The 27,919-nt window shown below is 36.3% G+C and overlaps 1 long non-coding RNA gene across 1 annotated transcript; it reads right to left on the reverse strand.

Moving 5' to 3' along the window:
* Nucleotides 1–200: 200 nt before the first annotated feature.
* Nucleotides 201–27,782, reverse strand: LOC128892973 (uncharacterized). The gene is made up of 2 exons (XR_008461229.1): nt 27,164–27,782; nt 201–339 (listed from the first exon to the last, which is right to left on the reverse strand). It is a non-coding gene; the product is annotated as an uncharacterized LOC128892973 (long non-coding RNA).
* Nucleotides 27,783–27,919: the final 137 nt, after the last annotated feature.

Below are 27,919 nucleotides of genomic sequence, written 5' to 3' on the forward strand. Positions count from 1 at the left end.
TTGCTTTATGTAGCTTTTTTGATCGTAATCTCATTTTACGTAGCTTCCTTTTAGCATAGCGTTTTGTGGTATAGTATCACTTTAAGTAGTCTGTGTGAACCTGTGTAAATATGGTAAGTTTGTGAAAGCTCATAAATAATTAAGAGGTCTGACTTCATTTTTAACTGACTTCGAAAATGAGGCGGTTACTCAATTCGACATGTTTTTTTTTTAATGTCTATTCACTGATTACACCGAGATGACTTGACCAATCGGAATGAATCCTGTTGCATCTTGTAGAGCATGCCCCCCCCCCGGTGGTCCCATTATCACGACTTTTTGCAATTTGTCATTTTTTACCTGTTTTTTTGTCAAAAAAACCGTAATTTTCATTATGTATATTCGCAGATTACGCCGAGATGGCTTGACCAATCAGAATGAAACTTTTTGCATCTGGAAGAGCATTTGCCATTTGGTCCCATAACAAAACATTTGTCCTTATTTTGTTTTTTAACACTTTATACCACTTTTTATTGCAAAAAGCGTACTATTTCACGTATGGTTGGCCTGAAATCGATGAAATCACATTTCCAAAAATGTATGAATTTTTCTATTGTTTATAACTATTGTTATTGATATATTCTTATTTTTTTCTTGGTTCATTAATTAATTCCTATTCCGATCCCGATTAATTCCATATTTGTATAACCTTCCAGCATTCCTGATAATCTCATTTGCAACAACAGGGAGTCCCAAATATGTTGGGTGTCCTTGAATGGGGTGTTTCAGGTGGTGATTTGAAACAATTTTGTCATGGCGAGAATGTTGTTCGAGGCTTCGTTAAGGAGATATAAACAGGAAACTCCCGACCAATCAAAGCGTGAGTATACCGTGGACGCCTGCGGTAGCGTATGCTCCGCAGTCGCTCCTCCGGCATACTCGCGCCCGATTGGTCGTGAGTTTCTGTTTCTGGAATATCCCCTTAACGAAGCCTCGAACACCATTTTCGCTAAGGAAAAATTGTTTCAAATCACCACCTCACTCGCCCCGGAACCACCTCTTTCAAGGACTTCCAACGTTTTTGGGTCATCCTATATAGTGTTTATAACTATTGTTACTGCATGAAACCTATTGGTTATAGATTGCCACTAAAAAGAGTAAAATAAAATAATTGTTTGGAAAAAAAATTTAACGGACTTCGAAAAAGGTGCAGTGAAAAGTATGAAATAATTTCTAGTCAATTTATATGAATACGCACTAGCTCTAGTTATAATTGCTTAAAAGTATGGGAAGATCAGTGAAAAGTGTGAAATAAATTCTATTTAAACTGCATTGTTATTCACCATCGTTTGATGAATTTGATTAAATTATTAAATACATCACATTAAATGCAATGCATCTTTTTCGGAGGCGGCGCAAAATTTTGAATTAAGTATATTAAAAATTGCTAAACTTGGTTTAACTTTCTGTCGGAGAAACAAAAAATATGGTCTTTATTTATTGCTATCATTACATCCACTTTGACATCATATTCATTAACACTATTCAATATCGCCGCCCCACCAAATACTATCCCAAACCTATTCAGACAGTATTTCCATGGGGAGAGTATACAGGGTGTCGTTGAATTAGTGTAAGAACCGGAAATAGGGGGTAGCTGAGATAATTCTGAACCACAAGTTCCTTTGCAGATAGTGCTTCGTTTTCGTTAATAGTTCGACACAATTCGAAACTTTTGCAAACGAAATCATAGTTCAGAATCGGCACAGTTATCCCCAAAATTAAATATTATCAAACTTGGTTTAACTTTCTGTTCGAGGAACAAAAAATATGATCTTTAATTATTGCTATTACTATATCCGCTTTAGACATATTCATTAACACTATTCAATATCACCGCACCCACCAAATACTATCCCAAACCTATTCATACAGTATTTCCATGGGGAGAGTTTATTCATTAGCAGTAATCAATATTGTCGCCCCTCCCCTCCAAAAAAGCCTCAAATCTACTCAAACTATATTTCCGTGTACATATTATATACATTAACTATTAATTCCACATAAACAATAAACATGTATACATTGACAGCATTCAATATTTCGGCCTCTACCAAAAGCTAACCCAAACCGGAATTAAAAATTGTTTATATTATGCGCCGCCTCCGAAAAAGGTGCATTGCATTTAATATGATGTATTTAATAATTTAACCAAATTCATCAAACGATGGTGAATAACAATGGAGTATAAATATAAATTATTTCACACTTTTCACTGCATTTTCCCATACTTTTAAGCAATTATATCTAGAGCTAGTGCGTATTCATATAAATTGACTAGAAATTATTTCATACTTTTCATTGCACCTTTTTCGGCTAAATTTTTTCCAAAAAATTATTTTATTGATAGTTATATAGTTCCTGATTGATTGAAATGTAGGAATTAGGTCACCACTCGATACAGTAGCGCCTTTGTCTCGCTTTACGCAATCTCGCTTTCCGTAGCTTCGCTTTACGTAGCTTCTTTGAAAGTAATCTTGACGTAAGTCTACGTAGTCTACGTAAAGCTTGATTGTGTTTCATTAGGCTATTTTGACAATATCCCATTAGTTTATTAACCTTGTCGACGTGCTAGATTTCCTTAAAATCGACCGAAGATCTCCGAGATGTATTGGTCCGCCATGCTCGAATTTTAAGTGCCAGCGACGTATTGCTTTTCATCTTGCAAACGTTATTAGAGACACTCGATACTCGCTTTCCTTTTATATTTCGACAGCAGTTCCAATTTCTGTTTCCAACAAAATGATATCTGCTAACCTTGCCGGTCGTGTGGGTTCCCGAAATGCACAGCCATCTCTCATGGGTTAAAAAAGCAAGTCATGGAATATATATGTATATACGCACGTATACGTGTAAATGTGCGATTCATCGTCGCCATTGTCCTGTTATTCATCGTCCCCGCATCGTCGAGCTATGTGGGTTGACAATAAATTCGATGCGTCCACATGCGGTTGTAACACTTCACGAAGAAGTCAGGAAATAAAACTTCATCCCGTTGATTTTATCACGTGTATTTTCTACCAGTATATAAAGAGTTCCAGTGTAAAGATTTGCGTAAACGTTCTTTCTGAATTGTTATTTCTATTGCGAAAATACGACGAAGTAAATAGAATTCTTAAAGACCACGGCGAGCACGCGAACTAATGGCGCCACAAGGAGACACTTAGTGCTTTCCAATTGCTTAACACATCCGTATCTCCCATGTCTCTTAAAAAAATCTGTCTAAATTAAATGATTGGTTTGAATTTTTCAAATAAATTGTTCATTATTAATACATACAAGTGTAAAGTTTATCCGTGTACATATTTATAATGAAATATAATTTGTATGAAAAATAAAACAATATTCTTGATTGCATCTAGCCACTGGCACGGAGGATTTAAAATTAAAGCATTGTGTTCGAAATAAGGTAAACTGGCATCGTTCATTTATTATTGATTGTCCAATGGAATCGTTAACGATAGATTCGACGCGAAGCAGTCTACCGAGTTCATTCAATGTCTACTCCTCGATCCATCTACCAGCAACGTTGAATTCAACTTCGAAGTAGATTTATCGTTGTTACTCTAACATCGACTGTTTTTTGTACGACCCTCTAAAATGGACTGGAACGTGTTTACGGTTTCTCTGCAATGTAAACTGACTGCCGTATATGTCTCTTTCCGCATGTGTATGGACTTGCTGCGGTGGATACCATGTTTCGGGAAATAGAGGTAAAAAATTCGAGTTACCGATAACACGAGACGCGATCTCACGGAAATCGCTCGATGGTGCAGGATGTTTCGAGCAATGTCTATTTGAAGGGCGTATTGTTCATAAAAAGTATCCTTGATACTAGGCCGTTCCTCAGAAATTTAAGAAATAATGATTGGAAGTAGACTCTTCGTTTCACGAGTGCATGTAGGATTCTTTTCTTTAATGTGGATGAGAGGATGTAAATAAAGACACAATTAAGTGAAATAAAAGTGTTGGGATATTTGAATATTTCAACAGTTGCACTTGCAGCGCCGCCTGTAAATTCAGCGCGCATTAATATAAGACGTTAGTCTTCCTCTAGTGTCCCTCTAGTATTTAAGAAATATACATTTACTAAAAAGTATATATTCTAACTGTGTACCTTAACTTACATTTAATATTTTAATAAAACCTTTGTTAAATATTACAACAAAAAGAATAAAAAGAGGTTTTAAAACGATGCTCTTCGGTTGACACTTTCAGTTCGACTGCCGCTCGTCTCACCAATGTTGCCAGTTCCTGAACTACAAAAGTCGCACCGTTCATAACAATATTCTGAATATTCTTGCTACGCACTGCTACAATTATTTAAATTTCTAATTTAAGATTAAGAAGATAGTAATGGAAATATTAAATATTTAAGTCGGTGGTTAGTTAATAAAATGTATTTTATATATTCTTCATTCAGTACAAAATCTTTATACATCCCGTCACGAAAAATACACCGAAGCGTAGAAGTGAATTTGGATGTTCGACCCAATATTTGAGGGTAAACACAAAATGGAGTGGAATTTTTGACATTTTATACTTGTTGCCTCTGCATCGCACACGTCGCTAAAATTCGCTACGGTTGGCAACACTGCGTCTCACCATTGTCTTTCGACTAACCGTCCGCGCCTCTTATCTCTAGCTAAACATTAGGGCATTGGGTCGCTCACATGTATTCTCACATCCTACAGTCCTTTCATTTCATTCACGCCCCATTCACTCTACACTATTACGTTTAGGCTTCATGTATACAAAGTGACGCATTCCGACTTAGCCTTGCGCCTAAAATACAAAATAGAGGAGTTGAAAATCGACGAAACTGGACGGAAAAATACCGAGATAGCCAGAAGGAGAAGCGTCTCACTTGACTGCGTGGCGACAATCTCGTAGCAGAAGATGTATGTACGACTTTTTACTTAATAAGGTAATTATAAGCTTATCACGAAGAATACAGAAAACTCTTTCCAAATCAGAAATCACGTACGTTACAAATTGACTGTATTTCTCCCGATTCTTGTTCTTGCTCTTGCTCTTGCTCTTGCTCTTGCTCTTGCTCTTGCTCGGCATTTCGCTTGTTTATACAGGGTATCCCAAAAATGTTGTAACACCTTGAACGGGGTGGTTCGGGAGGTGATTTGAAGCAACTTTTTCCTTAGCGAAAATGTTGTCCGAAGCTCCGTTGAGGAGATATTAACGAAAAACACTGACCAATCAGAGCGCGAGTATGCTGGTGGAGCGCTCGCGGTAGCGTATGAGTGCGGCCGCTTAAAGCGTAATCACGCCTACCGCGGGCGCTGCAACAGTATCCGCGCGCTCTGATTGGTCGGGGTTTTCCGTTAATATCTCCTCAACGAAACCTCGGACAACATTTTCGCTAAGGAAAAAGTTTTTTCAAATCACTTCCCGAATCACCCCTTCCAAGGTGTTACAACATTTTTGTGACACCCTGTATACACACTTTCTCCCTGTCTCTCGTCCGCGCTTGTCTCATTCGCTCAGTTTCACATTCATACAATACGAAGGTGATCAAAACATATTCTATTTTCCATAATTACATATCCGATAATATAAAGGCTAAATATTTACTACGATCTCATTATTCATTTATTGATTAATTTCAAGTCTCGAACACGTTCCAACAATGGCACTCTTTTTGAATTGTTGATTTTAATCTATCTCGAATATCGTGAGGACAATATTCGTTCCCCCCATTGCGGTCACACGGGTAGAAGATTGAAAGTATGATTTTGTGCACACAAAAGGATTTCGGGAAGCGAATACACACGTGAAAAACGTACAATGTTGGCTGTGGCAAGTATTGATTTCGATGAACGATATAAACACCGGCACAAACAATCCAACGATGGGATCGTAGCCTTCGATATATTCGTACAGGCGTATTTCGTATGATAATTATTGCGGTATACAAAAATGATTAAATTAAATGGGATATCGAGAGAGGCATCGAATCCTAGGAATAATAAATAAAATAATGATGGACTTAGCGAGCAATTCATGCAAACACGAATTTATCACCAAAATTCTTTCATGGTTGAAACGTATATAAATTCATACTCCTGGATTGAAAATAGGCAAACGTATAACCTTTTAAGACCTGGCGTCCAGAATTGAGGACATAAAATTTAAAAATTACTATCACTATCGTTTAGGGCGAATGTTGGATTATGGCTGGAAGCAACAAAATAAAATACTATAGTTTTAAATAAACAGTCAATAAAATACTCCTTGAAAACTACATTATAAGGATTTTTTAAAAATTTTGTCCACACTAATTTTAGTCCCAGTTAACCCTAAAAATTAAATTATATTAGGAGAAAAGAAAGTTGAGGTCTGAAAAGTCCAAATAATTCAAGTGTGAAGCATTCTTGTTCACTACGATAAAAAAACGAAAATAGTAAGATACAAAAATTTCATTTTAATTTCCGCAGCCATTTCCAAGCAGCGTACCTAGCTGACATAGCACGAAAGAGAAACGAAAGAAACCATCGCACTTTACAGCAGACAGTATCCTTTCCTTAACGTTCGCCATCCTTGAGGTCTCCCTCTTCCCCTCCTCTTCCCCTTCGTCGTTTCCTTCTTCTTCTTCAGCCACAATCCGCGTTTCATTTCAGTCTCCATAGCTGCCCGCACGGTCGCCACAGACACCTTATCATCGCAAGTCGCGTCTTACTTAAAGAAACGTACACAGCCATAACTGACACACGTAAAAGAGGATATTGTGTCACCGATGCGCAACCGTACGGAGAATTTATACCGTTTTCGCCACGAGTTAATCGCGTTCACGAAACTGATATCAGCTGATACAAAGACACATGTTTAAGTTATGGTGATAGGTGGAGGATTATAAATAATACCCCAAAAGTTAGAGCATTAAGTTTTATTTAAAATGTAAAGGTAGTTTAGTTGTGTATGTTGGAGGTGCGAGTTAAATAATGGGTTAAAATTTTTATTTAAGATACGTCTCGAATGCACAGGAGCCCGGGATCTACTACTTGTGAAAAACAAATCACAGTGGCGCGAACCATCTCAGTCGCATGTATCGTTACGCCGCAGATAAAAAGAAGAACGTGAAAGTAAAGGAACAAATGTAACGGATGTATAAAAGGAACAAATCATTTACGTTATAGTAAGATAATAGATCACTGAAATAGTTTCAGTGGACGGAGATCGAGTAAACTAATGGCGGCACCGTCACTGCAGTGTCCGCCATTATCCAATATGGCGTCGATGAGTTGAAATAAGAGCACAAACGATATCTAAAATTGATAGAAGTAGAAAAGGATGTACAAAGGGAAGAAATAATCAACAATATAGTAATCAATAGATCACAGCAATTGCTTCAGTGCATGGAGACCGATGGCACCGTCACTGCAATGTCTGCCAGTATCTAATATGGCGTTGATAAGCTAAAATAGAAGCACAAATTTATCCAAAATTGATAGAAGGATCGCATAGGTCGTTGAAGATATTGATAATATTTCGAAATAATTTTGCTCCACAGTAAACAAAACTATTCTCCGTTTTATTTACAAATTTATATTTTTCATTCCTTTTACAAATTGCAGTATAATAAATATCGAAGAGCTTCCATTAAATTGTTTATATTTGGACAGAGAAATTTTAGAAAAATCCGTGAGCAACCCCAGCAACTCTACCCTTCCCACCTAAGGGTTAAACAGGGGTCAAACAAAATTTCATCCGCCTCCATGGGCGATACTATCCTGTCACGCGGTAGATAAGCGTGATTTCGATTGCCTCGCGGCGAGGCTACGCTATCCACAAATATGTCCGCCTCAGATAAGGTTAAACAAATGGGTTTCGAGCGCCTATGACTTTAACTAACTGAAAATCGTGTAGGCTGTTTTCTTAATGGTTTATTAAAATTCTACGTTCCCCATCGAATAAGATCCAGCGATTGCCATTAATCGCTGCCATTAGCTCGTGGTTGGCGCCGCGTATTCCGAAGTTGTCACTGCGGCTGACCATCACTGGCTCATACTATTGTCGCCAAGTCGCGCTATTGCGGCACCGTTACCACTGCGCCAATAATACTTTCATGAATCTATAAGACTTCAATATCGCGTATCGGTACATTATATTCGGGAAATGTCGATTCGGTTGACTTCTCGACAAATACATTTAAGAGAGACCATTTATCATGGTACGGTTGCAAAGAAAAATAAAATAACACCATGGGTATCTTCAGGCATTTATATTATATTGCCACTAGGTTGGTTGTTAAAAATTACATTTTCGCAGACACCACCTAAAAAGCTTCTTTTTGGCGAAAGAAAATGGGACAAATATTTCTTGTTAAGAAAAAAATTAAAGAACACGTGCCACTGGACGATCAAAGTTAATTTTTCGATAAAATCGCAGTTTTTTGGAAATATCTTATAAAATATTCAGAATTAAGAAAAAATGTATAGAAACGATTTTATGGAGAAGTAAATTCTCTACAAAAAATGTTATATCCAAATTTAGAAAAAAATGTGTACTTAAGAAGATATTTCAAAGAAACTTGCGGTGATCTTATCTAGTGAGTATTTTAAAGATTACAAATGTTAAACATGACACAAAAAGGGCAATTTTATTAAAAAGAAAATTTTAATCATCGATTGCTGCTAATTGTTCCGTTATTTAATGTAGTTTGTCAAAAACAAGCCAAAAATAAGTCAAAAATAAAATTTTTGAAATATATTCATTATTATTAATGACAGAACATCATTATAATGGGAATTAAAGCCACGCTCCAATCGATTTTCACCAAATGAATTAAGTGGGCACAGTTTCAAAAGGTGGAGCATCAAATCTCATTCAAACTGTAAATACAGTTTAATTGGGTGCAAACTAGCAGCGACAGTATAGTGTCCACGATTTTTCAGTATGGCGTATATGTAGATGGGAGCACAGACACTATATCTATACAAACGTGGCGATTTTCGAGTGTAATACATGCATCCTGTATTTAAATTGTCAGAAAGGAAAATAACATTCTGAATAACACAAAAATGAAGAGGATAGAGAATTGTGTATCTCGCAATTCCAATTCTTGAGTTATGAGAAACGAATTGATTTTATTTTTTTTTTTTGCAAGAAACGATTGTCATTTTAGCGGAGCGAAGCGTTTAACGTAAAAATGCAAATGCACATTAAAGATAGCCCGAGCACGGAACGGAGAACTAAACGGCTGGTGAAATTCTGAAGCGGCCGGTAGCACTTGAAAAGCTCGAAGGATGATAGCCAGGTCGTACATTATGCCGATAGCGCGGCAAAAGATGCAGGAAAATGAGCGTTGGTCGGACGAATAAAACGAGAAGCGAGAGAAACCCGTGGGGGAGGGAGTCGGAGGTGGGAAGAGCTCTTGAAACCAATGGCAACTAGCTCTAGCAGGGTTATAATATTTGTTCAGCGAATATTACCCGCGTGATCGACGTCGTTATTTATGCAGTTGCCGGAGCCGAGTAGTGGAGCACTTCAGTTCGCACTAGGGGGGAATACGGTGGAGATTCGCCGCCTTCGATTTCCACGTGTTGCTATGCATCCTGTTACTCGTATCTTGTGACATCGTGTGGAATGGTAGGTTTCGCTAGTTTCTTTTCGTCATGTTGGATATTAATCATATGCTTCGTGTGCTTCTTATAAATTACTTTTGAACGTTGGATTGGGATGGGACCATTACAGATCGTCATATCGTTATATCGTCACATCGTCACAACGTCATACAGTCTCATTATCTCATCGTCCAATCGTCATATGGCCACAACAGGACGATATTCAAATTGTCACAAACTTACTTCGACACATAGTCAAACAGTAACTTCCTCATATTGTCACGACCTTACATCGTATAGTCACTAAACCATAACGCCCACATTGTCACAACCTTACCCTGCCATGTGGTCACAACATCACAATGTTCAAGTTGTCACAAACTTACTTCGTCACATCATGATATAGCCACATCCCGAGATCCACACATTGTCACATCGCTACATCGTCACATCGTCACATAGCCGCATCCTCACATTGTCGCGTTGTCATATAGTCACATTGTCACAATCCCACATCATCATATCTTTACATGTTTGCGCTATCACACAAACTTACATTGTCACATCATAATACATATATCCATGCCCTCACATGTTCACATTGTCACAACATTTCATCGTCACATTGTCACATCGCCGTATAGTCTCATCCTCATATAGTCTCATCCTCATATCCTTACATCTTCATACAACCACATTCTCACATTGTCACATCGTCATGTAGTCACATCCTCACATCATTATATAGCCGTATCCTCACAAAATCACAACATATAGCAACATTCTCATATAGTCATATAGCCACATCTTCATATCTTTATATTGTCACATCCTCACATCGTTATATAGCCATATCCTCACATAGTCACAACATATAGCACATTCTCATATCGTCACATAGTCATATAGCCACATCTTCACTACTTCACATTATCACATCCTCGCATCGTTATAATTCTATATCATCACATTATCACAACCTCACATCGATATATAGCCACAATCTCACATAACCACAACACCCCTACATCGCATCGTCATCGAACCATCGATATATTGACATACAATGCCCAACAATGCATTCCTTCAAGCACTTCTGACTGTCTAACGCCACAAAATAACATTTACACATATAATTCATGTCGGCCATCACACCAAGCTTTAAACCAAGGACTCGAGTTTATGGCATCCGAATCGACGTATCGTGGAAAATGCTTCCGTCACCAACCTAAATGGGAAACTGAGACCATGGGGACGTCTGATGGCAAAGAAGTCTGAGCTTTCCTCCGCAGCGGGGATCTTTTCTAACGTGCCGTGTTATTTGTGCGTAATTTGCAGCGTTGTCTACACGCGATACGCTCGGACAAACGAATGTAGCGACAGAGCATTAAGTTGATTATACAGAGGCCGCGTTACTTGAAAAATATCGTATCATTTTATTTGTGACGATGAAGTAACTATTCACTTAAAGTATTTTTTCTCGCACCACTGAATCTGAATTTAAATTGCCCGCCTCTGGATCAATACCGCCAGTCGGTAAGGATCAGCAGATTTTTTGTTTCCGCTCGAATACAAGGGGCGTACCTCAAGTTACGATACTCGTATTACGAAGTTACTTAATTATTTTCCTGTTTCCGGTCAGGAGGAATATTCGTTGGAAAATACTAATTATGGATTTCCATGAAAAGAATCACAGTCAATTTTAGATGTTCTGAAAATAGATTCATACCATGGTGTACGTTTACACGTAAAGGATTGAAAACCTCTCGCATCCCCTAATTTCCTTATACATATTTCAGCAGGAAGTGGGCGTTGCGGGTTAACGATGTCGCTAGTATAGGACATATTCTTCCAAGGGGACGGAAATAATTAATTTTTCTAGGAAGCCCTCAACGTGACGGGGGTTATCGTACTTGAGCCAGACGTTTTTGCTTCCTTGTCTCATCCTCCAAACGCCTCCACTCTTATCGAAACTATAATGTCGAAGTTAGCCGACGAACTCTTAATTAGAGTCGAAATAAAGGAGGCTGAAAAGTCCTAGGAAATTGAACGACCGCAGTCGAATGATCGGTGAAACGATGGAGATGGGTAGATGAGGGGGGGGGGGAGGAGAGACGTCCGATGGAAACGAAATTGCCGCTAGAGGTACTGGAAATTACATAATTTATCTTTTGTTCGAATCAACGTCTCTGGTCAAATTTTTAAGTGTACTCTGTCTGAAAAGTTCCCAAATTAACATTAAATAGGGAGGGAATTAGACACTGGTATGATAAATTATGGGATTCTTATTTAGATAATTCGTTACAGTCATTTTATTTACAATTGTAGAATGGAAAGCGTACAATAGTCCTATTAATATGTTGTATGAATTTTCTGTAGGGGCATACAGAGCAACCAAAAGAAGTCTCATCTGGTTTGGATAACATTAGTAGGAGTTATAGTGAAATCACAAACATTCATGTAGGATTTGGGATGATCCAACGAATAAATTAAACGCGTGAGAAATAGTGAATAGGATGTATTTGATAATATAAAATTGAAAAAGTATAAGAAAGCTGACGCAACATATTCATATGTACGACTAGATCGTGGTTAATTCCCAAATGCTGTCGAGATCAGTTCTTATGAGCGTTATCTTGCGTTTTCGCTTGCGAGCGTCATCACGCCGCGGTCGCCACCTATCGGTCGGAGCGCGTACTTGGCTCCGTACCAGAGCAAACGCCAACGCGACATGACATCTAGCGAAGCCGTCCAAAAAATGTGGAACACATCGATTATAGTTTACAGCCAAAATGTACATTCAATGCCATAATTTTTTTCGTATGTATTTTGGCCTACTAAACTCGAAAATTGTAAGAAAAAATTTTTCTACGGATAGGTTTTTTCATATGAATTTTTGAATTCTTTTTCGATTTTTTTCTGACATACGTTCACATTTGAGGCCATCTCTCAAGCTAGAAACGTCTGATTGAGTCGCTCAAGACACCATTTTAAAGCCAATCGAATTTCCAACAATTGCTTTTTACATTATTTTCCAATTGGTTCAATAGTTTAAGTGTTACGAGCCAATATAATGAAATAATGAATTTCGAGCGAGATATTTACGCCTGTTGAAATTAAAATTCAAATTAAATGTACAAATTTTTCCATTTTGTCAAATTCAATAGAATGACAATATATATTTCATACCCACTTTTGCATAATTTATTAGCAAATCTTCAACAACTTCCTTATAATTCATACTCTGCCGAACCAGAAGCCCTAAACTATTGAGTAGCGCTATCAAGGGATATTGGGATGAAAGAATGTTGGCAGACTATATTTGGTTCCTCATCAGAGAAACAAAGCCAACGAATAACAGAAGACAAAGCAAAGGCCGAAATTATTTCTAATCGAAATTAATTATATAAATGTTTCCTATATAAATAGGAGAAAAATACGAAAACAGAGTAAAATTGTGATTTTTGTACCTTTACTCAATTGTTCCTAACTCCGGTATTTAACCATAGATTTTCTTAAACAAAAGCTTGTTGTCTTCGTAAAAGTGCGATCTATACGTAAACAATAAGAAACTGGACATAATTTGACAATTTCTATTTTTCCATGATGATGGAAGAAATATTCGTGTTCTATTTTAGCCGAAAAAAACAAAGTTTCTCATATATATTGGCTCGTAACACTTAAACTATTGTATCGATTGGAAAATAATGTAAAAAGCAATTGTTGGAAATTCGATTAGCTTTAAAATGGTGTCTTGTGCGACTCAATCAGACGTTTCTAGCTTGAGAGATGGCCTCAAATGTGAACGTATGTCAGAAAAAAATCGAAAAAAAATTCAAAAAGTCATATAAAAAAAACTACCCATAAACAAATTTTTTCCTTCGATTTTCGAGTTTAGTAGGCTAAAATACATACGAAAAAAATTGTGGCATTGAACGTACATTTTTTTTTTCTATTTTTTAAACTAGTGTTATTCGATCGATACGTCCACCGATCGAAACATAACCTCCCTTCACTCATATATGTGCCTGTGAATTACAATTGAGACTCACGGGGACATATTTAACCCTTTGAGTGCCGAGGAGCGATATATCGTTCTTCCATATATGTACTTGCAAAAATAGCCGAGAGTGATTTGCTCGAAGCGAAAACAAAACCATATGTTTGGGTATAACAATTATGAATAAAGAAAAAGTAACTGAGAAGATTAATTTTAATAGGCAATAAATTATGTTTATTTACTAACAAAATTCAAGTTCAAGTTTTTGTGATCTTTTTTAGTAATAAAGGAAGTCTAATATGTTTTAGTATTGTGCAAAAATGTCATGAATAGACTGTGAATCTTTATGCAAAATAAAATCTTCGCGAACGCGCCTACTTAAATTGAACCTAAATAGGAATTTATTTTATTTGGCAAATATTATAACATGAACTTTGTTATCAATCTTTTTTATATTCTTTCATATTGTTTGCATTTTATAGTAGTTTCTTACACATTAAAATTTCCTATAAATGCATAAAGATCCGCAGTCTAGTCATGAATCTTAAAATAAAATTGACCGAAATATACATTTTTGTTTACAATCATGCATCTTTGCTTAAAATTGTCTGGCATTTCTCAAAGAGTTAAACAAAAATGAACATAATTGAGCTAATTGTCTCTTCTTATCTGGATATAGCCTTTGATAGATAGTCAACATTACTTTAATACAATTAATCTAAAGAGATTACATTATAAAACAGAAACGAATAGAATTCAAATATGAATAATAAAAAATTATGAATAAATTATAAATAAATTATTAATGAAAAATTATGAATAATATCTGAAATATTATTCCTCTACTCTGTTCACGAGGCTGCATACCCAGTGCCCATTTTCAATCGTGCCAAAACGTCTCGTTGACCATATTGGTTTATTTTATTTTTAACACCCTAGCTAAGATAACGTTTATATATGTCATCGATATTCGAGTAAATTCTCTGTAATATTCTATGGCGCGTGCAGCCTGCCATCGTTCGTATTAGCGGTTAATGCCGTCGTATAGAACTTAGGTGCTGGCACTGTGAGATCAATACCCTATAAAGGGTAGTTTCGCCGGGAGGTAGTGTGTTTTCATTTCATCGGATCAGGAGTACTTTGGGTGCCAATATACGCGCTGCTATTCGTATGTTAAACCTGCAATTGACTACTACTTTAAACAAACTGTTATTCTCAAACGGACCACCCGTTTTTTTCTGTTCCCGCTTTCGAACCACAGGGAATATATACTCTAAGTTTGTTTGACGACATCTGAAAAATAATACCACGTGTATATTATGTGAGTTTCAAAGATTTGAGTATTAAGTCACACTCAAAATACTCACTCAGTTTAGTTTCAGTGCAGCATTCGAATAATATATTAATTAATTGGGTAGTTTTATTATTTATGGGGTGATAAACCTCTTATATTGTATAGTATTCCTAATAAGGGTGTTTATAATTATAATAAAAAGTTTTATTGTATTATAATATAGTAATATACAGGGTGTCCCAGAATTAGTATAAGAACCGGGTAGTCGAGACGATTCTGAACAACAATTTCCTTTGAAAAAATGTTGTCTGAGGCCTCGTTTTTGAATTATTAACGAAAAACCGCTCAACCGCGAGAGGCTGGCCCGAGTGATGACGTTCGGGTCAGCTATTGGAGCCCAGCCATTGGGCCAGCCTCTCGCGGTTGAGCGCGCGCTACTCGGGCGCTGTAAGAACAAAGCCTCGGACAACATTTTCGCAAAGGAACTTCTGGTTCAGAATTGTCTCAGCTACCATTTCCGGTTCTTACACTAATTCTTGGACATCCTGTATATTAAACTGGAGTTGGAGTATTCAAACTTTTTAGCTTAAGGGCCACTGGCTAAAAGAAGTCTTGAAGGGCTAAGAGCTGAGATCTAGCTAGCTCATCATACGAATATACCGTAGTTTTGAATAACAGTTTTTTCAATATTTAGCTGATTAAAACACGCAGGTTTTAAGTCTTCCTTGGTGTAATATATTGAATAAACAAAACGAGATCGAAATACAGGCGTTATACAAAAACAAGATGCGAGTGACGCGGTCTACCCGAGTCATTCAATCCGGTACGCTGTCGGGTTTCTACGAAGACTAAAAATGCACAGAGTCGTACCGTTGTTTCACTGCAGCCACCGTTTTGGGGAATTCCCAACATTCGTCCTCTGCGCGACGATAGACGAAGTTTTCGGCGTTCAGGTGTGACCCAGTTATAAAACTTGAGTAGAAACTTAGCTGTTTAGGTCACTATTGACCTGAAGATCTCGAACCAGACAAAATCAAACTTTCAAATTACAATCTAACGTTTTTTTCGCAGAAATACAACACAGTTGAAATATTCACTTCCATTATGTATGTGAGTTATTAACTTCCCAATTTATAGGGAAGTTATTGTGTTTGCCCCTAAAATGAAAAATCGATTTTTTAGCAGATCTCCATGTTTCAAGGTCATTGGAGTAATTTTAGCCTATTTTTAACAAATTGTTCGTGTGTGTGCGTGTGCGCGTGTGTGTATGTATGTGCCTGTGTAAACAAATTTTTCGTTAACGTTTTCTAAAAAACTAATAGCGAGATCAAAATGATCGATGATGCAATTGATGTTTATCAATCTAACTTAGAGCTAATTAGATTTTGTTCTAATTCAGTCTAGTAGTTTTTTAGTTTTTGTAAGAAAATTAACTCGATAACGCAATCTAGATGGGAGAATATAAATTTATGAGCTAAACGGAGATAATATATATATACATCACACTGCATCACACAACACAAAAATGTCGTATATATCTTGTATCTCACTGTTAGTAAAATACATTTTCTTGTATTTAGTGAAATACAGTTACACTTTTTTAAATTCTTAATTTTCGTAGGCGAGTTACGATACGTGAATTGCTACTGAATGATGAAATGCTTACTCTTACAAATCAGTTTCTGTTATGATAACAATGTCGAAAGGGTGTTTACCTTACTAGTCATGAAGCATTTGAGAGCATCTTCTTCAATAAAGATATTTTTTTTAAATATCTTGAGATCTAATAATTTTTTTGCCATGGTACTCTAATCATTTTGTACGTTGAATGAATAGAAGAATCGATCTGTGTAAAAAAAATATGCATTTCTATTTAAAGAAATGATGCAATTGTTAATTGCAAATGCACTGCTGCATCTAAACAAAATTTAAAGGCCTACAGATATAGTGCTCTTCGAATCATTTATCTTTCTCCTTTGGCATTTTTTCGTAAATGCAATAATAACGAAGTTATGACTTGAAACAATTGCGTGGACGAACCTGTATACAGGGTGGACTATTTGAAATTCCCGAGTAGAATTTGTCGGAAACTATAGGAGTTAGCGAAAAGTGTTTCAAAGAAAAGTTACTCAATTTCGAGGTGGAAATATTCTCATGACTTTTCCTTTGACCTTGAAGGTCACGTTCAAGGTCATTTAATGTTCAACTTTGTTATTTTATATAGAAACCCCTATTTTTGACCTCGGATTCGGAAAGAGCGGAAAATTCTACGTTCAGATGAGGTAGCATAGTCCGGGTGATCTCCAAGGTCATGTCGAGGTCAGTTTTATTTTTTTTTCTTAATCTTTCCATCTGAATGATCGGGCAAGGGTAATGTTTAGTGAAAAATATTTTAGACAAAAATTGCTCAACTTCGAAGGGGCCATATTCTCATAACCTTGTCTTTGACCTTGGAGGTCATGTTCTTGACTTATGAATGACTTCTGCGGTCAAGAAGATGGAAATGTTTTAGAACAATTACTGTAAGCTATTTATGCAATTAACAATTGATTAATTTGGAATATAAGTGTAAAATAAATATTCAATATAAAATACTTTAATAACGTATTGTCTTCATTTATGACCTTCATATGTTGAACGGGTTATAACAGACACCAAAATGAAAAATTGGGTAGATCAATTTTTGTCTAAAATATTTTTCACTGAAATTTACCCTTGTCCGATCACTCAGGTGAAAAGATTAAGAAAAAAAACATAAGATCTCCACATGACCTTGAGGGTCACCCGGACCACGACTATGCTACCTCATCTGAACGTAGAATTTTTCGCTCTTTATGAATCCGAGGTCAAAAATAGGGATTTCTATTTAAAATAACAAAGTTGATCTTTAAATGACCTTGAACGTGACCTCCAAGGTCAAAATCAAAGTCATGAGAATATTTCTCCCTCAAAATTGAGCAATTTTTGTCTAAAATATTTTTCATTGAACATTACCCTTGCTTGATCATTCAGGTGGAAAGAATAAGAAAAAAAAATAAGACTGACCTCCACATGACCTTGGAGATCACCACGACTATGCTACACATCTGAACGTAGGATTTTCCGCTCTTTCCGAATCCGAGGTCAAAAATAGGGGTTTATGTTTAAAATAACAAAGTTGACCTTGAAATGAGCTTGAACATGACTTTCAAGCTCAAAGGCAAAGTCACGAGAATATTTCCACATCGATATTAAGCAATTTTTGTTCGACACATTTTTCGCTAACTTCTATAGTTACCCAGAAATTCTACTGGGGAATTTAAAATGGTCCACCCTGTATATGTAGATAAATAAGGAAACATATATAAGGAATGTTTTCACTTTGAAGTAAACGAATCGTGGCCGGTAATAAACGTAGCTCAAAGTTTCATTTTAGATCTTCAACAAACGTCCAAAGTTTTAAAAATATTATAAAAATCCTATAAAATTGTATAGAAATTGTTCGGATATTTGAATATTTCAAGAGTTGTACCTGCAACGCCTTCTGTAAATTCAGCGTGCATTAATATAAGCCGTTAGTCTTTCTCTAGTGTTTCTCTACTTTTTAAGACATGCGCAACATGTACCAAAAAGTATATATTCTAACTGTGTACCTTAACTTACATTTAATACATATTTTAATAAAACCTTTCTTGAGTATGACAACAAAAATCAATTGTGATTTTCGAGTTACATCCCTTATTAGTGCACCTAGAATTACAAAATCAATATTTTGGCCTCTACCGTCGAAACTCGAGTATTTCGATCAGACTCCAAGCGAACAAAGTATCAATGGCAACTGGACCTCGTATAAGTCTGATTACTTCATCAAAATTCTCCAGGTTCGGTGCGGAATCGACGGAACTCCGAAGTTCCCTAGGAACGAGCTGACCTCGAAAGTAGCAAATATTTTGCGGGCACGGTCATAAACCGTAGCAGCTGTAAATACGAAACACCGGAAGCCGATAGCCAGTCACAATATTGAAGCTTACGGGAAACGTTCGCGGCAAAGTTTCTGCTGAAATTGCAGAACGGTGACCGATATTACCGAAAATCAAGATGGAGGAGCACCTGGTGGGGAAGTCGAGCGGACCGAGAGAGTTTGTACACGAAACATGGCGGAGCGTTTCTCGCGGAAAGACGTACACGCGCGCGCACACACATGTCGAGCTATGAACCAACACGTGAACGCGCGAATGCGTGCGTTTCAGGCTGAAGCACCCACTCTACAAATGAAATCGACGAAAGAGTGAGTCGCGCGGCTCAAGAATGCGGAAACAGCGACTACGTACCCGCCTGTCGAACCGTAACGTCGCGAGTCCCGCTATTCCCACAGGAGTACTCTGAATTTTCCCTTCGCCACGGCCCCTTTCTCGCCACCGTCTAAAAACCAGAGAGCAGAAGGAGGACTGCCGTGCTCTCGAGGATGCTCTGAGAACCATACACGCATTCGATGTTCCGCAGCTTTGCGTTTTTCTTCCGTTAGCATTCCGTCGACAGCTTAAGTGGAACTGCCACCACAGTTGTGCGTGTAAATACCCGCGAATTCCGTAGCGTCAAGTTTTGTCTGAGGATTCGTTGTTTGGTTCTGCTTTTTTTCCCATGTAGACTGGGACGGGAGCAGGAGCTGGTCGATGACACCCGTACGGGGATCGAAATTTGAGGTGTTGGTTTTTGAAATCTATATAAATGAAATTCAAGTGTCTGTCTGTGATTTCGAAATACTTGGTTTCTTTTTTAAGTTCACGTATGACTTTTCGCACCTTGCTGAAACCCAAATCACGCTTTTGCAAGATTTTTATCTGTCTGTGTATCTAAACGGGGCAATTTCCGGAACTACTGAAACGATTTTAAAAATTTATTCAGTAATAGAAAGGTAAAGTATCCTTAAGTAACATAGACTATTCTTTATTTTGATAAACATACATTTTCAATTTGAATTCTAAAAATTTATAAATCAAGTGGGAAGAAAAGCATTGCTTGGCCACTTTATCGGCGTTCGCTGTTCAAATATAGTATAGACTATCTGTGCGGTTTCAAATACTATAGTAAAGATCCATTCTTGCGTCGCCAGAGGGCTACTCATTTTTTTTTATTTCTTTGTTTGGAGTGGCTGACGCGTAGAGCGACGAGACGAGTCATATACAATAGTGTAAGAATGTACGTGTACAGTAAAGTTTCCATAAATGCACAAATATCTCTACCATAAATGCAGAAATATCTCTACCATAAATGTACAAATATCTCTACTATAAATCCACAGAAACCACTGCCACCACTGGGAGGTATACTCCTTGGAGAGTCTACGAGTCCGATTGCCGAGCAGTGTTTACATGATCGTACATTCTCTGATGTTAGCCGGCAAACTTCGAACATTAGAGAAGAACAGCAAACAAAGAAGAGGATAGAGCGAAAACACCAGAGTATGTCGGTGAGAGAATTTAATGCAACGGTGAAACTTTTTTATTATTAATTTTGTTGTTGTAGAACTTTCACCATCATATTTTTGACATATTTCTGATCAAATTGAGACCAAATTAACACCTTCAAGGACCATGAAGACATGGTTCCAAGCGTAGTGTATATGAGAAGCACTCTCATTTAGATACCATGTTGACGTATTTTGATTGAGAACCACTGTCCACTACTTTTTTTGGAATCTGCAAGGGAAGCCCTCTTGTTTGAGTACCATGAAGGCATGGTTCCAAGCACAATGTGGTTACAACCTCAACTTTTAAAGAGCTCGCTATTGACCAGTCATTAGTCAAAATTTGGAAGTATAATGTTCAGATCGGACTGACTGTATGAAAAGTGGTATGATGAATTTAAAGAGATACGCATGTAAAGATCAGCTACCAGTAATTTTCTAGATAAAATGTTGATAGATACGTATTCTTATATGGTTTCTGACTGTGATTTAAATGATGTAAAATTGAAATTGACAAAAGAATTTTTAATATAATTTTGAAAAATAATTTTGAAGAAGAATAGTTATATCACAAAATGAAATAATATGTACAAAAAATTGGATACGAATATCTCCATTTTTAAAGGAGTTATTTTATTTTTAACTTGAATAGTTTAGCGTTTACAATGTACGTGTACGTAATTTTGTTTGAAATTTTTGTTTACATACTCCTTGAAAGCCTTCGAATAAACAGTGTATGTATTTTAAGATACAATTATTATATTTTTCTCAAAATTGTTTCCCAAAATGATACATACAACAAACATTATTGTTTCAAATTCAATCGTACACCAATAACCATCGACAACTATACATATAAGAATACGTATTTCCATATTTTTACAGTAATGTCTCGTTAGATTAACGTGGACATCATGTATTCTGTGATGTTTGCCGACGTCCGCCGAACGTAGTGAAGGACAGCGAATAAAGAAGAGGACGGGGCGAAAATATAAAGTCTCCATACAATGGACGAACTCGGGACTGACTGGTGCATTCATGGTAGAGTTCGTACATTCTCTGATGTTTTGCCGACAAGCTTCGAATGTAGAGAAGGAGAGCGAATAAAGAACAGAACGGAGCGAAAATATAAAGTCTCCATGCAACTCGGGACTGACTCGTGCATTCATGGTGGAGTTCGTGCATTCTGGAAAACACCGAGGGATGTCGATGAAACAATGTATTTCAATGATGAAACTTTCTTATTATTAACTTTTTTGTTGTAGAACTTTCACCATCATATTCCTGACATTTTCCTGATTAAATTGAAACCAAACACGACGTAATACGCAACATATTTACTTATAACAACTTATTATGTATATTACAACTACAACACTAACAAAAAAAAGATGAATTGTAAATATCGTCCAAATTATATCGTGTTTGGTCTCATTTTAATCAGAAAAATGCCAGGAATATGATGGTAAAAGTTTTAGAACAAAAAAGTTGATAATAAATAAGTTTCACCGTTCCATCACCTCCAGTCGTAGTGGGCATGTGTCAGATATTGTTTTTCATTCCTCAGGGGTTGTATCTATGTATGCTTGATCATAGCTACAGTATGGGTTTAGCAATTCCGAGTTACCCGACTACAGGAATGCCAACAGATCCCAACAAATATAAAAGATACTGCAAACAGTATTAAAACAATGTAGGAGTTATGTAAAACAAAGCAATGTTAAGAAGAATGAATATAAGATGTAGAGACTGATTTATAGATCCACCGTAGAAATTGAAGTTTAAATCAATTCACAATCAATACACTCTTTAATAAATTAGGCCAAGCGAGTATTATTTTTCATACTTAAATGGAAATATAAAAGAAAAAACGAAAAAAAATATACATGTCGAATCGAGTAACCTCCTCCTTTTCGAAGTCGGTTAAAAATATATGCCGTTTTAAGAATCCCCTGCCAGTTTAAGTAGTGAAGGACTTGAATCGCAAAAGTCAATGAGTGTGGACATTGAAAATGCAGAATAAAAGTTTGCTGTACAATGTCTCGTTCTGGAGATAATGGAATTTCAAAATTCAACCCTTGAATATAGTTTTTAGTTTCTCTTCTTGTGTTTACGAATCGTTACTGTAGAGTTCTCTGTCAGAAACCTAGAGCATTCTATCGATAATGTAGATTGCTTGTTAGTAATGTAGGATACTCTGTCGGTAGTGAACTGTAGCCTGTCGATAACGACCACTCTGTTGTTGGTCCGACGATAATGTAGAACACGCTGTTGATAAAGCCTGTGGCCAATTAAATTCCTGATCCAGATTATGCAAATTCAGATACTTAGGCAAGTGCGGGAGCTGCGGTGACGGGGTGGGGGTGACGGTAAGGCAGGAACTTCTGCGTGTAGCGGAGAAGAGTGTGTTGATAAAACATGACCCAAGCTAGAGTCTTGATTAGATACTAATTAGAAAAATTCATGTATTACGTAAACCTTTCAGAAATTATTAGAAACAATCATCGCAAAATCTAGTTAAAATATAAAACAATGCCGATTGTTATTATATACTTCCAAAACTTCTTTATGAATAAAATTGAACGAATTAGCGAATAAATATCCAAAAAGTTTGGCAAAGTTTGGCAAAGTTCTAGGTTCCAATTCGGTAAACAGGGATAAGTAGGGAAGGTACTTGAATGAAATCTGTTTTGGGGCAGCTCATAAGTTGGGGGGTATAAAGGGTTCCAGGGACCAGAAAGTTTAGGAAACGTTGTCGTAAATGAAGTTACGTGGAAGGCCAAGGTTCGGCGAATCGCTGTTTTACAACCTTAACCATGGTGCGTGCAGGGTGCCAAGGCAGTAGAGCTTTCGACTGCCAGGGTGTCGATAGTTCAGTTCCAACCTAGAGGTATTCTTTTTGACTAGAATTATTAAAGATTAGAATTATTTTTGTTAGACTTGTAATAATGAACCACTCCTTAATATTCCCTTGCTGACTATAGATTTAGTTGCAAGAATTAATTATTTCATTCACAATTGAGTCAGCCATAAATAACAGTTGAAGTTTTATTATGTAGTACTGTGCAAAAGTGGGCTACCATTTTAAGTTTGCATTACACTTCAGTAAATCTATGTCAATAAAATAAATATGATGTATATGTGTTACTAGGTTTTATATATACTAGAAAAGTACATATGGGGCTTTCTACGCCAAATCGGACAGTTTAAAAAACTTATTAATATATACTTAATATAAACTTAATATAAACTTAATAATATAAAGCTTTTATTTAAAAAATTTTTTTTATTTTCCTAATTTTTTGGTATTTTTTAGTACCCTTCAAAAGAGTCTTTCTGCTAAATTTTGAGATTTTTTTGGTCACTGGTTCAAAAAATATCGAATTTGAAAAAATTGCTCTTTTTTTGGTTTTATTCCTATAATTTTCTTAATAATGGTAAAAAATCATTAATTTTTTTTTCAAAATTTTCGTTTTTAGATGCCTTTTACAGAAGGAAGTACAAAAAAAAATATTACAAGTGTTTTTAATCATGATTTTTGAATTTTAAGTATTTAATCGTGTTTTTAAAACTGTGAACTATCCTTTGATTTTCTTGAAGCTTTTTTATTTTAAACTTCTATTCATCCTGTAATTTTTAAGCCCGGTCCGGTAGTGAACTTTCTATAATTACTATTTTTTTTCGATTTTTAAAAATTAAAAAAATTTTTTTTCGCTACAAATTATTATCAGTAACGAATTTATTACAAATTGGTTTCGATATTTTTTGTTCTGAGTAGAGATTTAAAAGCAGTAAGTAAAAATTAATTCTATCTATGAGAAATTATAACAAACCTTCTTTATTTAGTTTCATGTTCTTTTAAAAATTGTTTGCCATCGAAAAACGGAAATTTTGGAAGAAAACAATTGTTAGATAGTTTTTGAACCAATGATCAAAAAAATCTCAAAATTGACTAGAAAACCTCTTATGAGGAGTACTAAAAAATATCAAAATGTTAAGAAAATCAACAAAAAATTTTTTAAACCGTCTGATTTGACGCGAAATGCCTCATATACATATAGTAAAATTGTACAGAATTATTTAATAGATTTAAAGAAAACTTAAACATTAAATGTTATGACTTGGCCAATTGGAAGTTCTGATTAAAATATTATTGTGAAAGTTGACACTTTCACAGAGATCAAAGGAATACTAATTTTGAGTAATAGATTGTACAATAATTTTGGCGGAATGAAATACATAAAATAAATCAAAATTTATACTCTCTCCTTAACAAAGAAATGTAAAAGATGTAAATTTCCATAAGTGGCCTACGAGTTTTGCACAGTTACATTTCCAACGAAATGTCGAGATTTGTCAGTGAAACTAATTTCCATTACGACTCCACTGTAGAACTGTTTTTAATCACACGCGATTGAAAATTTTTCAAATGTGATTGGATCGGGACCCGAATAAAACTACATAGTTCCAGGGACGAAAACTCGTCCTTCTATTGGTAATACTGTCTTTAAGGTCTAATGAAAAGTATACAAAATTCAATTTTCAGTAGTGGATGAAATTCGATCCTACGTGCGTTGGTAAGCTGTCGCTCGCGGGCACTCTTAGTGCGAGACGACCGACGGCTCACTCTTGCTGAGTAAACAAAAACAGTAATGAAGATGACTCTGGTGTAGATATCAAGAGTAATAGGTTCCATGGACGTAATGGATTTATGGTATGACGTGTCGTACGCCCATCGCAATGGAGCAATACACGATTGCCGTCCAGTTAACCCTTGTCGTCTCTAACAAGAGTAGTGCAGCAACCCCTTTACATTTTCCAATTATTTTTCAGATAGACTTACTAACAATTACTGCCCAAATTATTATGAAAAGTGTATTTCATTCCATTGATGTATGAATGGTTTCTGTAAAATAATTCGTTGGAATATTATATTATATTATAATTATAATATTGTTATATATAAATATATTATTAGTACATTTATTGTTAGTAAGTCTAATTATAATAAATTATTGTTACTGTTGGGAGCCAGCTGAGACGATTCTGAATAGAAATTTCCTTTGCGAAAATGTTGTACGAGACTTTGTTTTTGAATTATTAACGAAAACCTATCGACCAATCACAGCGTCCGAGTAGCGCGAGCTTAATCGCGAGAGGCTGGCCTAATGGCTGGCCTCCGATAGCTGACCTTAAGGTCCTCACTCGGGCCAGCCTCTCGCGACTGAGTGCGCGCTACTCAGGCACTGATTGGTCGATAGTTTTTCGATAATAATTCAAAAACGAAGCCTCATACAACATATTCGTAAAGGAAATTATGGTTCAGAATCGTTTCAGCTACCCTCCATTTCCGGTTCTTACACTAATTCTGGAATACCTTGTATATTACAACATTATACTATAATAAAACATTTTATTATAATTATAAACACTCTTATTAGGAATACTGTACGATATAAGAGGTTGACCACTCCATAAACTACCCAATTAATTAATATATTATGCTGCACATTAATTGGTAAAGAGGAATTACGAGCACTTCGTGATCGATACTCAAGTTTGACTTAACTTTTATTGCTCCTGACGCGATTACCCTAACTCGTGCTGCCCGCATGTTTGCTATCCTACTCCTTTAAATTTAACTCTTTCAGCTTGTCCTTAATCCATCGCAAGCTGGTAATTTATATACGGTTTCAGGATGTCGGTAACTCACGCGTAAGATCGATTGATTTATGGGTTCTAGGGCGAATTCTTTAGGGTTGGAAAGATTTGTTTGGGCGGTGCGAAAGTCGCTGGGCCGTGACGAGCGGCGATGAAAAAATCGCGATGGATTGGTTGATAAATCCCATTGAGTTGTTCGTTTGATAAATTGAGGTTCGATTAATATTAGTGAGGTTAATTAGGGTTGGTTCCAATGATGATGAACGAGGAAACCAGAATGTTGTTATTTTATAATTTTTATAAATTTCAAGTCAGGACTCGCGTTCATTTACTTGGATTAATTCGTAAAGAAGCATTTGTTTTGACGATATTCGCCTACTCTGTTGGAGTAAAATGATGTCTTCACTGCTTGGTCGACTCCTTGAAGTGATTTCTAAACGTCAAATCAATTGGCCGGCCAGAACAATTGACAGAAAGATCCCACTATTAGTCTACCACTGTCTCTCATCTCTTCATTCGGACCCATTGTTTGCTACAAGGATAGAAAGTGTAATCTTGCGGGTACACCGAGGTCTCTCTACCACTGTCCGCAGACCTGAGCTCATTTGCGTTAGGCGATTCGTCACGGTTCAGACTCTCAAGGAAGCATACAGATTGTCGACAACTGTCGATGCTACATCGACAGCCTACAATACACTGTAAGGGGATTAATAGGTTCACTCTAGCAAAGCGTAACAAAGCGTATGTATGTATATATTTCTTCCTTTTAACAAACAAACAAAAAAATTGAACTAACATATATGTTTTTTATAAAGAAAAACTGAAAGAAGACGATAAAGAAAATAGTAGTTCAAGTTATATTCATCAGAGGCAGTCCCTCACCCTGTAATTATTTACTTGGACGCACGGTTAGAGGGTCCTGTGCTAACTGCCGGTTCCTTGATTACTTTTGTTTATAACCGACTTCGAAAAGGAGGAGGCTACTCAATTCGATATGTATATATATATTTTTTTTTTTTTTTAATGTCTGTTCACCGATTACGCCGAGATGGCTTGACCAATCGTAATGAATCCTGTTGCATCTTGTAGACCATGTTCCCCCGGTGGTCCTGCTGTCAAAACTTTTGCAATTTGTCATTTTTTACCCGTATTTTTACCAAAAAACCGTGATTTTTAGGTCTGCTTGCCGATTACATCGAGATGGCTTGATGAATCGGAGTGAAACCTCTTGTATTTTGTCGAATATTTCTTCCAGTTGGTCGCGTAAAAGAAACATTTTGTGATTTGTCATTTTTTACCTGTTTTCTTTTTTTTAAACAGAAACATTTTGTCTTGTTTCTTACTCCGAGACGGATGGACCAATCGGATTCAAACTCCTTGCATCTGGAAGAGCATTTGCCATTTGGTCCCATAGCAAAACATTTGTCCTTGTCTTATTTTTTACCACTTTATATCACTTTTTATCGCAAAAAGCGTACTATTTCACGTATGTTTGGCCTGAAACCGATGAAATTGATGAAACCCCTTACATTTTGCCGCCTGAGAGGTTTACGCAATGATCACAGATGCAAAAATTTATGAATTTCTGTATTGTTTATAACTATTGTTATCGCAAAATTCCTATTATATGATTTAACTCGGTGAGGAAATTACCGAGCGCGATGGAATCTTTCGCATTTCATGATAGATGAATTCGTGATGTTCTTATTTGCAAAAATTTTTGGACACTTTTATTGTTTATAAAACCATTGTTGGTGCGAAATTGCTATGCTCTGGTGTAGCTCGACAAGGAATTTACCAAAAGCAATCAATTCTTTCACATGTAGTTGCAGATGTATTCTTGATAATTCTATTTGCAATTATACAGGGTGTCCAAAAAATGTTGGATGTCCTTGAATGGG

The sequence above is a fragment of the Hylaeus anthracinus genome, unplaced genomic scaffold (assembly GCF_026225885.1).
Source record: "Hylaeus anthracinus isolate JK02 unplaced genomic scaffold, UHH_iyHylAnth1.0_haploid 2, whole genome shotgun sequence".
Lineage (NCBI taxonomy): Eukaryota > Metazoa > Arthropoda > Insecta > Hymenoptera > Colletidae > Hylaeus > Hylaeus anthracinus.